The sequence below is a fragment of the Pongo abelii genome, chromosome 7, assembly GCF_028885655.2.
Source record: "Pongo abelii isolate AG06213 chromosome 7, NHGRI_mPonAbe1-v2.0_pri, whole genome shotgun sequence".
Classification (NCBI taxonomy): Eukaryota; Metazoa; Chordata; class Mammalia; order Primates; family Hominidae; genus Pongo; species Pongo abelii.
In genome coordinates this window covers 8875128-8888829 of record NC_071992.2, presented here as the reverse complement: position 1 = coordinate 8888829, position 13702 = coordinate 8875128, and the positions used below count along the sequence as shown (strand labels likewise).

The window sequence follows — 13702 nt, the reverse complement described above, 5'->3', positions numbered from 1 at the left end:
TTGAACAGCACATTTATTAACAAGACTTTAGTAAATCCATCAGCATTCTAGGAAGCTTTGATTCATTGACCTAACTCTAATGTAAGCAAAGGTGGCCAGAGAGTTGCTAACAAGAATTCCATCTTTCCTCAGAACCTTCGATTCGATTGGGTCAAAGTTTATACCTGTTTCATGAAAAATGCAAAACCAATTAATCACAGCTGTTCATAGTATGCCTATTCTAAGAGACCTCTGCTGTTCCTACTCCAGGCACCACCAGCATAATTAAAAGTCACAGAAATCAAACAAATGGGCCTCTGGCTAAATTATAGAAGATTAACCCAGGAAGAGCACTTATTAAATAGTAAGCAGTCCCCGAAAATATTAAAGTACAAAAAGGACTAGAAATTGTTTTAAGTGTTGGTTCCAACTTCAGGTGCTGGTCTTCCACTCCACTGCGGAAGGGAACAAATGGATTTTCCCATCCTAAAGACAGTGACACTCATCATGCCCCTTGGAGGCTTAATAACATCTCACTTTATTTTATTTTATTTATTTATTTATTTTTGAGATGGAGTTTCACTCTTGTTGTCCAGGCTGGAGTGCAATGGCGCAATCTCGGCTCACTGCAACCTCTATCTCCTGGGTTCAAGCGATTCTCCTGCTTCAGCTTCCTGAGTAGCTGGGATTACAGGTACGTGCCACCATGCCCAGCAAATTTTTGTATTTTTATTAGAGATGGGACTTCACCACTTTGGCCAGGTTGGTCTGGAACTCCTGACCTCAGGCGATCTGCCTGCCTCGGCCTCCCAAAGTGCTGGGATAACAGGTGTGAGCCAACGCCCCCGGCCAATAATATCTCACGTTAAGCATGGAGTTGCTGTCCGCTGTGTGGCCAGAGATAAAACAATCCTCCATTACAGAGGGAGGTGGTATTGGGCTACTTTTTTTTGGAAACAACAGCAAAATGTGAAGCAAATCGCTTTTAGATCCTGTTTACACTGCTGGATGGAGATTAGCAAGCCTGTGATAGGGTAGCCTGTTGGTGCATTGGGGGACTCCTAGCCATGTCAGACAGGACAGATGCCTTTGAAGAGAGATGGCACAGCGCTGGCTCTCAGGCCCCCACTTCAGGGGGACCAGGCTGTTTATGGATCGGGTGGGAACCCTGTTAGAAATATAAGTGGAGGCTGGGTGTGGTGGCTTACGCCTGTAATCCCAGCACCTTTGGAGGATGAAGTGGGTGGATCGCTTGAGCCTGGGAGTTTGAGACCAGCCAGGGCAACTTGGCAAAGCCCTGTCTTTAGAAAAATAATAATAATAGTTAATTAATTAGTTAATTTTTTTAAAAAGAGAAGGAGAAGTGGAGCTAAGGAACACAGAGCCTGCCAGAAAGCCAAGGTGGCCAGCTAAAAGGACACAGAAGAACATTACCATAGTTCTCTCTGAGCTTTTGGACTAGGGGTGCTTTCATGAGGTTTTCATATCAAACATACTTTACTTTTATACTTAGGGGGGAAAGACCTAATACCTACAATAAAGGTAACACAAGACAAAACTCTCACCAAAGCCTAACATGTTAGATGCTCTACTGGATCTCTGAAATTTCTATTAGGGACCCCATGGGTTTGAATTCCATTCTAGATTTTGTAAGAAAATCCAAATGCTCAATCCCATCAACACCCCCCCCGCAAAACCCGTCCACCCCATTTACAAAAGCCAAGTGAAAACTAAGGAGGGGCCGGGTGCAGTGGTTCACACCTGTAATCCCAGCACTTTGGGAGGCTGAGGCGAGGGCAACTGCTGTAGTCAGGAGTTCGAGACCAGCCTGACTAACATGGTAAAACCCCGTCTCTACTAAAAACACAAAAATTAGCAAGGTGTGGTGGTGGAAACCTATAATCCCAGCTACTCGGGAGGCTGAGGCAGGAGAATCACTTGAACCAGGAAGCAGAAGTTGCAATGAGTGGAGATTGTGCCACTGCACTCCAGCCTGGGTGAGAAAAAGCAAAACTCCAAAGAAAAAGAAGAAAGGAAGGAAGAAAGAAAGAAAGAGAGAGAGGGAGGGAGGGAAAGAAAGAGAGAGAAAGAGAAAAAGAAAGAAACAGAGAGAAAGAAAGAAAGAAGAGGAAGAAGGAAGGAAGGAAGAAAAGAGGGAGAGAGAGAGGAAGGGAGGGAGGGAGGGAGGGAGGGAGGGAGGGAGGAAGGGAGGGAGGAAGGGAGGAAGGAAGGGAGGAAGGAAACTCAGTAGGAAGGTGGAGTGTACAGAGGTACTGAGGCCCCCAGGTCCTAGCTGGCCCTTGGCAACAAGAGTGAAACTGGAAGCAAAAGAAAGGAAGGAAGAAAGAAAGGAAAGAAGGAAAGAAGGAAGGAAGGAAACTAAGGAGGAAAGTGGTGTACAGAGGTACAGAGGCCCTCAGTTCCCAGCCGGCACTGGCACCTACGTCGGTTCCAATGGGCTGAGCTTTGCAAAAAGCTCATTGTGTAACCCAGGAAGCCCAAATTTATTTCTGAGCAGATGTCTTTTCAAAGTGATTTTCCTTTTAGGAAGTGAGAGGAGAATGAAGGGGAGGTTTATCCTACTTCTGATGTTAAAAAAGTCAAAACAAAATAAAATGGTGTTCACTGCAACTATTGGCTGAAGCACTATCATCACCAGGACTGGTACCTCAAACACACCTCCTGACAGCCCCTTCCATTCTAATCAACGTGTGTCCAACTGTGGTCACCCAGTGGCTGTTTACCATTACTTAAAGAGAAATGCTGGTAGTAAGCCATAAAAATTACCATATTCACCATGTTTCTGCTTCAAAGAAGGTTTTAGATTAGCAATGGCTGGATCAATCACTGCCAGTATGTTCTTGGGAACTAAAAGCCAAAAAGAAATATTTTAAATATGTGGTATATTTTTAAAATGTGGACTCTTAATATATTTTTAAATGCAATGTATATAAGATTTTAAAATCACTTTCCAAATCAGTGCAAGAGTCACTCATTCTCCCTGTTAGATACACATACATACACACAACGCAATGGTATCCACGTGATCATCAAATGCTCCAGAGGGGTGGTTTTGGGCCCATTTTGCAATATTTAAAAAATGGAGAATAAAAACAAGATATGATATACCCATCCAGCAGAATATACCTAAGTAATAAAAAGAAATGAAGGCTCGGCATGGTGGCTTACACCTGTAATCCCAGCACTTTGGGAGGTCGAGGAGGACAGATTACTTGAGGTCAGGAGTTTGGAGTTTGAGACCAGCCTGGCCAACATATTGGAAAGCCCATCTGTAGTAAAATTACAAAGTTAGCTGGTCTTGGTGGCACAAGGCTGTAATCCCAGCTACTTGGGAGGCTGAGGCAGGGAGAATTGCTTCAACCCGGTAGGCAGAGGTTGCAGTGAGCGAAGATCGCACCACTGCATTCCAGCCTGGGTGACGGCGTGAGATTTCAACTCCAAAAAAATGAAAAGTGAAGTACCGATATGATACATGCTACAACATGGATGAACCTCTGAAACATTACATTCAGTTAAAGAAGTCAGCCGTGCACACACACACAAAACCATACATCGCATAATTCCATTTGTATGAAATATTCAGAAAAGGCAAATCTAGAGAGAAAGTAGATGTGTGGTTATCTGGTACTGGGGGGTTGGGAATGGGGCAGTGATGGCAAATGGGCACAAGGGAGCTTGGGGGATTGTGAAAATGTTTTAAAACTGGAGGGTAGTGATGGTTGCACAACTCTAAATTTACTAAAAGTCATTGAATTTTATTCACGTGTAATAGACTTTTAAGAAAAATATACAATACTTCAATAGAGTGGTTAACTCTGGGCCAGGCACGGTGGCTCAAGCCTGTAATCCTAGCACTTTGGGAGGCTGAGGCAGGTGGATCACTTGAGTCAGGAGTTCAAGACCAGCCTGGCCAACATGGTGAAAACCCATCTCTACTAAAAAATACAAAAATTAGCCAGACGTGCTCACTTGAACCCAGGAAGTGGAGGTTGCGATGAGCTGAGAGTGTGCCACTGCACTCCAGCCTGGGTGACAGAGCAAGACTCTATCTTAAAAAAAAAAAAATATATATATATATATATATATATATATATATAGTGGTTAACTCTGAAGATGAGCTTCCCTGGACTTAGTAAAGCAAAATGACTGTGACCAACTCAAAACCCACCATCAAACTCTCCCAGCACCTGCTGTTCTGCTTTCTACCCCAAGCTCTTTGCCTCTGTGTTTCCATCGTAAATCTGGAAAGAATTCGAAGACTCTGTGCTAAAGTGATTTGCTAAATATCATCAGAAAGGACTACAGAAAGATGCAGAGAGGATGGCAGCGTGACCGACTCCTTTGAAGGTGGTTTAAGACTCTGCTGAACTGACCCTAAGAATAAGCCCTGGGATGTCAGAATCCCCAGGCAAAGCAGCTGGCAGATGACAGCAACCGCTGAAACAGAGGGCAGAGCAAGAATTCTGCAGGCCAAGCACACTGCAGAAGGCTGGGAGGAAGGAGTGGAAACCCAATATTCCTGCTGCACAAAATTGCTTCTTTTTCTTTGTTCCTCAGCTCAGCTGAGATCATGGAGAAGTAGCAACAGGAAATGGAAAGAAAGCGAAAACAAATTGCAAATTCAATTACACTGCTTTTTTAAAAAAGAACAAGTGAGACATCTTCAGCAGCAAGAAAACCTTTTTTCCTGTCTCGGAGGGCTTAACTAAATTCTTCTGGGGATGTCCCAGGATCAACAACCACAGGACATTCCTAGATTGTGAGTTTTCCATGTACAGGAGGCCCTGGTGCCTTCGTGCCCATCAGCAGCAAGGGAGACTTCCCAGGGAGGCCCCGTGAAGTTGCTGGAGGTGGCTGATGATTTCCAGGGCCTGAAGGAATTGTCCCTTGACTGTCCTCAGGGCACACCACTGATCCTGGTACCATGGCAGCTTAGGAGACCTGAGCTGAGGTGCTGCAAATTGCTTTCTGCTTTAATTACCTCTCATACATTTCGGGCCCCGAGAAGGATGCAGTAGCCTGGGAAGTGTCAGCTCTCCCTGCCAGGAGTGGTACCTCTTTCTCATGTCTGCCTCTTGGTTTGTTCTCAAACTGTGGCTTCAGGAGGGCCTTGGCTCTTGGCAAATGCCAGAGGCTTTACAGTTTGAGAAAGAATCAGAATTTTGAAGAGGAGCTCAGAGAGGAAGGTCATTCTAGGATGTACTTTGCAGAATAACCAGGCAGTGAAAAGGTTAAATTGTCTGTGTATGACACAGGCCACTGCAGGGAATGTGCCCCTCTACTATGTGAAATGGGCTCTGATATCCAGAGAATCTTTTAGGACCTTTAAAATCACCTTTGATAACACAGTTGTCAGATTTTTGCATATCCTTGTTTCAAATTGGTTCAGAATGAGGTCGGGGACTAGGATGTGATTGATCACCGTCCTGTTCCACTTCAGATATGTTGGTGAAAACACTAGGGACCACTCTTCATGGAGATCCTACTGTGTGCAGGACCCTGTTCTCAGCAGTTGAAACCAGGGCCATCTTCCTCCTTATCAACTCCTTTCCTCTCCCACTCAGCAACCTCAGCGTCTCAGCCCCCAGTGTGCAGCTAGTGTGCACACCCCAGTGTTCACCCTACAGGATGGTTCTCTTTGGAAGATTTAAATCACCACCCCAAAGCTAAATTAGGCCCCCTCCACTGCTATAGTCTTCTACCCTTTTCTAAAATAGCATTTGTCACAATAGGGCATGATGATGTGTCTGGCTATTTGGTTAATGCTTGCCTTTCTCCCTCAACTGTTCACCCCATGAAAACAGGACCGTGTCTTTTTTTTTTTTTTGAGACAGAGTTTCACCCTTCTCACCCAAGCTGAGTGCAGTGGCGAGATCTCAGCTCACTGCCAACTCCACTTACCAGGTTCAAGTGATCATCCTTGTCACAGCCTCCCAAGTAGCTGGGATTACAGGCATGTGCCACCATGCCCAGATAATTTTGTATTTTTAGTAGAGGTGGGGTTTCACCATGTTGGCCAGGCTGGTCTTGAACTCCTGACCTCGTGATCCACCCACCTCGGCTTCCCAAAGTGACAGGATAATAGGCGTGAGCCACTGTGCCCGGCCAGTTCTTGTTCTTTTACTTATTTTTGGCAGATTACCCTTTACAAGCATTTATATACACACACACACACACACACACTCCCACACATATGGGAGCTTATTAAGTATTAACTAACATGATCACAAGATTGTGATTGTGTTATTAAGTATTGACTTCCACAATCATATAGCCTATTAGTTCTGTCCCTCTAGACAACCCTGGCTAATATACACACAAAAGCACATACCGAAAAGGGGGGAGCCGCTCTACCTCAGAGGAGCAGATGTCCCTTTCCTGGGTCCTCCTGCCATAGGTCGCAGAGTAGACGTTGAGGAACTTGGATTCATGGCAGTGCAGTTTCAGCTCCTGGTCTTCACAGACGGTTTTGTTTTTTAATTCATCTGAAGCAGAAACAAAAATTGAAGGCACCATCAGCTTCCCCCAGAAGGAATTGATGAGCTCTGTCCAAGTCCACTGCTCATTTCCCTGGGGCTGCAACCTGAGAAGGGGGCAGTGGGGTTGGCTCTGTGGGCTCATGCTGTCTCTGACCCCAGAAAGCAAAGCCCTCTGCAGGAAGCGGGTGGGAAGTAACCTGTTGACAAGCGCAAAGACCCTGGGAATTATACTAAGGGGTAAATGGACGAGAGGTGCTGGCGTTAAGGAGGCAGACGCATGGAGTTAGGTCCCAGGAAGGGCCTGGCTAGAAAGGAAGTTTCTCTCGCTCACCACGTAAGGTCACACATTCCTTCACTGCAGGAAGCCTTTTCTCAAATGTTGGCTTGGGATCCACATAGGTAAAGACAGACCAGAAATTACTTGAAAGAAGCATTAAGCTTCTTTCTCTCTCTGGAGAGAGCCCAGTTAAACCTCACCTCCAGCCCCTCAACTGGCATCCCCTTGTGTGTATGAATTATTTAGTATGTTAGTTTAGCTTAGTTTTTTTGTTTTGTTTTGTTTTTTGTTTTTTGTTTTTTTTGAGATGGAGTTTCACTCTTGTTGCCCAGGCTGGAGTGCAATGGCGCAATCTCGGCTAACCGCAACCTCCGCCTCCCGTGTTCAAGCAATTCTTCTGCCTCAGCCTCCCGAGTAGCTGGGATTACAGGCATGGGCCACAACACAAGGTTAATTTTTTTGTATTTTTAGTAGAGACGGGGTTTCACCATGTTAGCCAGGATGGTCTCGATCTCCTGACCTCGTGATCCACCCGCCTCAGCCTCTGAAAGTGCTGAGATTACAGCTGTGAGCCTCCGTGCCCGACATTAGTTTAGTTTTTTAGAGACAGGGATTCACTCTGTTACCCAGGCTAGAGTGCAGTGGTGCAATCATAGTTCACTGCATCCTTGAACTCTTGGGCTCAAACCTAGTCTCAAGGGATCCTCTCACCTCAGCTGTTCAAGTACCTGGGAATATATGAATGCACACCATGCCCATCTTACATTTATTTGTTTAAAAGACAAGAAAGAGGCCAGGCACAGTGGCTCACACCCGTAATCCCAGCATTTTGGGAGGGAGGCTGAGGCAGGAGGATCGCTTGAGCCCGGAAGTTGGAGATCAATCTGGGAAATATAGCAAGGCCTCGTCTCTAATTAAAAAAAAAAAAAGCAAGAAAGATGATATGATACCAAATCAAATCATTTCCTTTACTAGGAAAAGGGCAAAAACAAGGCATGGTGTCAGTTAAGAATCCCTCTTTAGAGAAGCATGCAAAGTCTGCCCCAAATCTGGTAAATCCAGGAACAACGGACTGTCAAGCTGATGGTGCATTCTAGGTTAGGATGATTTGGACCAGGTTGTACTTTGTTCCCAAAGAATTCAAGGAAAAGTTTGTTTGCTTGCTTAATCTGCTTATCATGGTAAAATCTTTCTTTGCAATGTCATACAAGGTTGGCATTTTGTGTGCACTGTTGAAGAAAACATAGTTAATTGTTTTTTTTAAAGAATGTACTCCAAAACCATTTAATTAGTAAAAATGTTTAGTAATGATTTGATTTTTTTGTTTTTTGTTTTTTTTTTTGAGACGGAGTCTCACTCTGTAGCCCAGGCTGGAGTGCAGTGGCACGATCTCGGCTCACTGCAAGCTCTGCCTCCCGGGTTCATGCCATTCTCCTGCCTCAGCCTCTGGAGTAGCTGGGACTACAGGCACCCACCACCACACCTGGCTAATTTTTTGTATTTTAAGTAGAGACAGATTTTCACCCTGTTATCCAGGATGGTCTCAATCCCCTGACCTCGTCATTCACCAGCCTTGGCCTCCCAAAGTGCTGGGATTACAGGCATGAGCCACCGTGCCTGGCCCTTTGAGTACATTTTCTAAGAAGTTGGTCATGAGTTCAGATGTCTGCCTCAAAGAGATACTTGTGGTTTCCATTAAGGAACCCACCTTCCCTTTCTACAGGAGTATTTATGGGAGATATGGGCCTGGAGGTTGGAATGTATCCTGGTTGTACTTTGCTATACTGAAGTAAGGAGTAAACCTACAAATAAATTCATATTGAAGTGTACAAAGGGGGCTCCACAATAGATAGGAATTCTATTTAGTTTTGTTGGGTAACAAATCCTTTGAGAAGCAAATAATAGCTCGCCTGCAAAACTGGTGATCTGTATAAGTTGGGATTTTTCATGGATCAGTTTTGCTTGGATTGAACTATATAATCACAAATATATTTATACCCAGAGAGAGAGAAAGAATGTCTGTTGAAACTGTATCATCTTAATGTGTCTATAAAAGGCAATACCTGGAAGGTGGTGGGTGCCACACAGGTTAAGCTGTCTTCCCTCTAGGAGGCAGGCTTCTGGGAACTACACACTTGATAATCTTGCCCATAAAATGCCGATTAAACACTTATCGTAGAATGCCGAGGGCACTGTAGATTCAAATAGTCCCCATCACCGGCATAGGTGGTGTGGTTTTGCAGGAGTTTGGTTAGGTAACCTGGAAAATATTCAGTCGGGTTACAAGAGGCCCAGGAACCCACCACTCCTCCTTGGGTTTGGGGACAGGAGGATGTTGGTTCCCCTGGGGAAGGGCTGTTGAGTTAAAAACATGTGGGATGGGGCCTCCCTAGCAGCTCTTGTGCAGAGGTCACAAAACCAGGCCCAGAGGTGGGGCACAGGAGCCAATGTCAGCTTTCATGTTGATAAGGAAGAGGGTACGGGAGTGCTGGGTAGAGAAGGGTGGGGTCCCTGGCGAGGGCTCCACCCTCGGGCTTGTGCCCTTGGACCTTAGTGAGAACAGGCGCTCCTGTTTTCATGTCCAAATGTTGCATTTTCCAAGACTACTCTGGCCTGCTATGACCCGCATCCTGTGCCCATAAAAAACCCAAAACCCTAGTGGGCACAGACAAAAGTGGCTGGACGTCAAGAGGAGCAGAGAAGCAGAAGAGCACACCGACAGACATCAGCAGATGCTGGCAGGCTTTTGAAAGCAGGGGGATGTGGAATTCAGTCAGGGACGGTCGGAGGAGAGTCTGGCTGCTGGGCAGCACGACACTAGGGGAAGACCACCTTCCCACTCCATCCCCCTTCTGGCTTCCCATCCATCTGAGAGCCACCTCCTCCACTCAACAAAATCTTGCGTTCATTCTCCAAGTCCACGTGCTATCTGATTTTTCAAGTACACTATGGCAAGAACCAGGGATACAGAAAGCCCTGTCTTTGTGATAAGGCAGAGGGCCTAATTGAGCTAATTAACACAAGCCACCTGCAGATGGCAAAACTGAAGGAGACCACTGTAACACCTGCCCACTGGGGCTTCAGGAGCTGTAAACACCCAATTCCACACGCTGCTGTGGGGTTGGAGCCCAGAAACGCTCCCAACGACCTGCCTGTCTGCACACTCCCTCTAGGGGTTTGAGCAGCAGGGTACTGAGAAGCGAGCCATGCCCCTGTCACATGCCCTGCAAGGGGGATAACGGAACTCCTCCTGTTTCAATGTCTGGGTCAGAAACCTCTGTCTGGGATGGCCCACTGAATGGTTTGGAGGGCTCTTTCCCCTTCAGGGAGCACTAAGGTGTTGGCCAGGAGCCAAGAAGTCCTGAAGCACCTTTATAAACCAGGAAAAAAAAATCGGGGTGAGAGTCCCCTGGATGGGTGGATGCCCATCCTGAGGGAGGCTTTCATTTGCTCCTCTCCCACTAGTGAGGCCATGCCTTATTGGGATGAGAGGATGCAGTTTCATTTCAAGAAATCACTCTTGGCTCTGTCTTGGTGCTAGAGAGGAAAGACAGGCAGGGTGCCCTGTGCAGAGAGGTGATGGTGGGGCTCTGCTGTGGTTTGAATGGCGTCCCTTCAAATTCACGTTCATCAGTGTGGGGAAAAGAAAGAGAAATCAGATTGTTACTGTCTGTGTAGAAAGTAGACATAAGAGATTCCATTTTGTCCTGTACTAAGAATAATTCTTCTGCCTTGAGATGCTGTTAATCTGTAACCCTACCCACAACCCTGTGCTCCCTGAGACATGTGCTGTGTCAACTCAGGGTTAAATGGATAAAGGGCTGTGCAGGGTGTGCTTTGTTAAACAAATGCTTGAAGGCAGCATGCTTGTTAAGAGTCATCACCACTCCCTAATCTCAAGGACTCAGAGACGCAAAACACTGCAGAAGGCCACAGGGACCTCTGCCTGGGAAAGCCAGGTATTGTCCAAGGTTTCTCCCCATGGGATAGCCTGAGATGTGGCCTCGTGGGAAGGTAAAGACCTGACCATCCCCCAGCCTGACAACCGTAAGTGGTCTGTGCTGAGGAGGATTAGTGAAAGAGGAAAGCCTCTTTGCAGTTGAGATAAGAGGAAGACATCAGTCACCTTCTTGTCCCTGGGCAATGGAATATCTCGGTGTCAAGCCCGATTGTATAGTCCATCTACAGGGATAAGGGAAAACCACCTTAGGGCTGGAGGTGGGACATGCTGGCAGCAGTACTGCTCTTTAATGGATTAAGATGTTTATGTGTATGCACATCAAAAGCACAGCACTTAATTCTTTACCTTGTTTAAGATGTAGAGATCTTTGTTCACGTGTTTTCTTACTGACCCTCTCTCTGCTATTACCCTATTGTCCTGCCAAATCCACCTCTCTGGGAAATGCCTGATAATGATCAATAAATACTAAGGGAACTCAGAGGCTGGTGCCGGCAAGGGACCTCCGTATGCTGAACGCCTGTCCCCTGGGCCCTATTTTCTTTCTCTATACTTTGTCTGTGTCTCTTTCTTTTCCAAGTCTCTCGTTCCACCTAAATAGAAACACCCACAGGTGTGGAGGGGCAACCCATCCCTCCAATCAGCAACCTCAGAATGTGACATTTGGAAATAGGGTGGTTGCAGTTGTAACGAATTAACTTGGCGACATACTGGAGTAAGGTGGACCCTTCGCACCACATGACTGGTGTCCTTATAAGAAGAAAAGAAGAGACACAGAGGGAAGACAGCTGTGTGCAGCTGGAATGATGCATCTGAAGCCAAGGAATGCCGAGCGTTGCTGGCCACCACCCAAAACTGGAAAAGGCCAGGAAGGATTCTGCCCTAGAAACTTAAAAGGCAGCACAGCCCTGCCAACACCTGCATTCAGACTCTGGCCTGCAGAACTGTGAGAGGATTAATTTCTGTTGTTTTCAGCCACCCAAGCTTAGGAAAGGGGTTGCAGCAGACTGGGAATAAGACAGGCAGCCCGTCAGCCTCCCTGGAATTCCCAGGCAGCTTGCAGGAACCACAGTGGGCCCTGGGCTCTGAGAAGGTCTGAGGCCCAGCAGGCACAGGGGCCTAAACTATTTCTCGGCAAGGAGGAAGGAAGGTTAATCCAGAAAGTAGATCCCCTTCCTCCTTCTCACACCTCACAAGGTCACAGCGACGTGGCTGGGAGGAGAGCCAGGGACTTTTCACTAAGGTGTGTGGGAGACAGCTTGGCAGCCCTTGGCCTCTGAAGGGAGGAGGTGGCATGAAGGAGGGCAGTTTCAGAACTTCTCAGTTCCTGCTTGATGACCTGTGTGTAAAGTATTTCTCTTTAGGTTACAAAATCCTCTCAGAAACATAATTCTCAGAAAATCCAGGCACCCAATCCAGCTCCCTGGCCTTCCCTGAAATCTGAATTCAAAGGGGCTGAGCCAGCCTGCCCTGGGTGTCAGGCCTCTGAGCCCAAGCTAAGCCATCATATCCTCTGTGCCCTGCACGTACACATCCAGATGGCCGGTTCCTGCCTTAACTGATGACATTCCACCAAAAAAGAAGTGAAAATGGCCTGTTCCTGCCTTAACTGATGACATTGTCTTGTGAAATTCCTTCTCCTGGCTCATCCTGGCTCAAAACCTTCTCCACTGAGTACCTTGTGACCCCCACTCTGCCCACCAGAGAACAACCCCCCTTTGACTGTAATTTTCCTTTGCCTACCCAAATCCTATACAACGGCCCCACCCCATCTCCCTTCACTGACTCTTTTTCAGACTCAGCCCACCTGCACCCAGGTGAAATAAACGGCCATGTTGCTCACACAAAGCCTGTTTGGTGGTCTCTTCACACGGACGTGCATGAAATTTTGTGCCGTGACTTGGATCGGGGGACCTCCCTTGGGAGATCAATCCCATGTCCTCCTGTTCTTTGTTGCATGAAGAGATCCACCTACAACTTCAGGTCCTCAGACCCACCAGCCCAAGGAACATCTCACCAATTTCAAATCGGGCAAGTGGCCTCTTCTTACTCTCTTCTGCAACCTCTCTCTGTCCGTCAACCACTTTCTCCTTTCCAGTCTTCAATCTCCCCCTTCTCTTAATTTCAATTCCTTTCATTTTCTGGTAGAGACAAAGGAGACACGTTTTATCCGTGGACCCAAAACATTGATGCTGGTCATGGACTGGGAAGGCAGCCTTCTCTTGGTGTTTAATCATTGCAGGGATGCCTCTCTGATGATTCACCCACGTTTCAAAGGTGTCAGACCACCCAGGGATGCCTGCCTTGATCCTTCACCCTTAGTGGCAAGTCCTGCTTTTCTGGGGGAGGGACAAGTACCCCAACCCCTTCTCTCCATGTCTCTACACCTTCTCTGCTTTTCTGTGGGAGGGGCAAGTACCCCAACCCCTTCTCTCCATGTCTCTATCCCTTCTCTGCTTTTCTGGGGGAGGGGCAAGTACCCATCAACCCCTTCTCCTTCACCCTTAGTGTCAAGTCCCGCTTTTCTGGGGGTGGGGCAAGTACCCCAACCCCTTCTCTCCAAGTCTCTACCCCTTCTCCACCTTTCTAGGGGGCAAGAAACCCCCAACCCCTTCTCCTTCACCCTTAGTGGCAAGTCCCACTTTTCTGGGGGAGGAACAAGTACCCCAACCTCGTATCTCTGCACCTCAATCCCTTATTTCCGTGCCACAACCCCTTTTCTCTGTGCCCAAATCCCTTATTTCCACACCCAGACCTCTTATATCTCCATGCCCTGATCCGTTATTTCCATGCCTGGACATTGTATCTCTGCATTCCAACCCCTTTCCCACTTTTCTGGAGGATAAGAACCCCCGAACCCCTTCCCTCCATGTCTCTACTGTCTCTTTTCTCTGGGCTTTGCTTCCTTCACTATGGACAACTTTCCACCCTCCATCCCTCCTTCTTCTCCCTTAGCCTGTATTTTGAAGAACTTAAAACCTCTTCAAT

The 13702-nt window shown here is 46.9% G+C and overlaps 1 long non-coding RNA gene across 1 annotated transcript; it reads right to left on the bottom strand.

The window, feature by feature from the left end:
- Positions 1–6251: 6251 nt before the first annotated feature.
- LOC134761837 (uncharacterized) lies at positions 6252–11928 on the bottom strand. Its single transcript, XR_010140993.1, has 3 exons — positions 11904–11928; positions 8820–9016; positions 6252–6485 (listed from the first exon to the last, which is right to left on the bottom strand). It is a non-coding gene; the product is annotated as an uncharacterized LOC134761837 (long non-coding RNA).
- Between the last annotated feature and the right edge of the window lie 1774 nt (positions 11929–13702).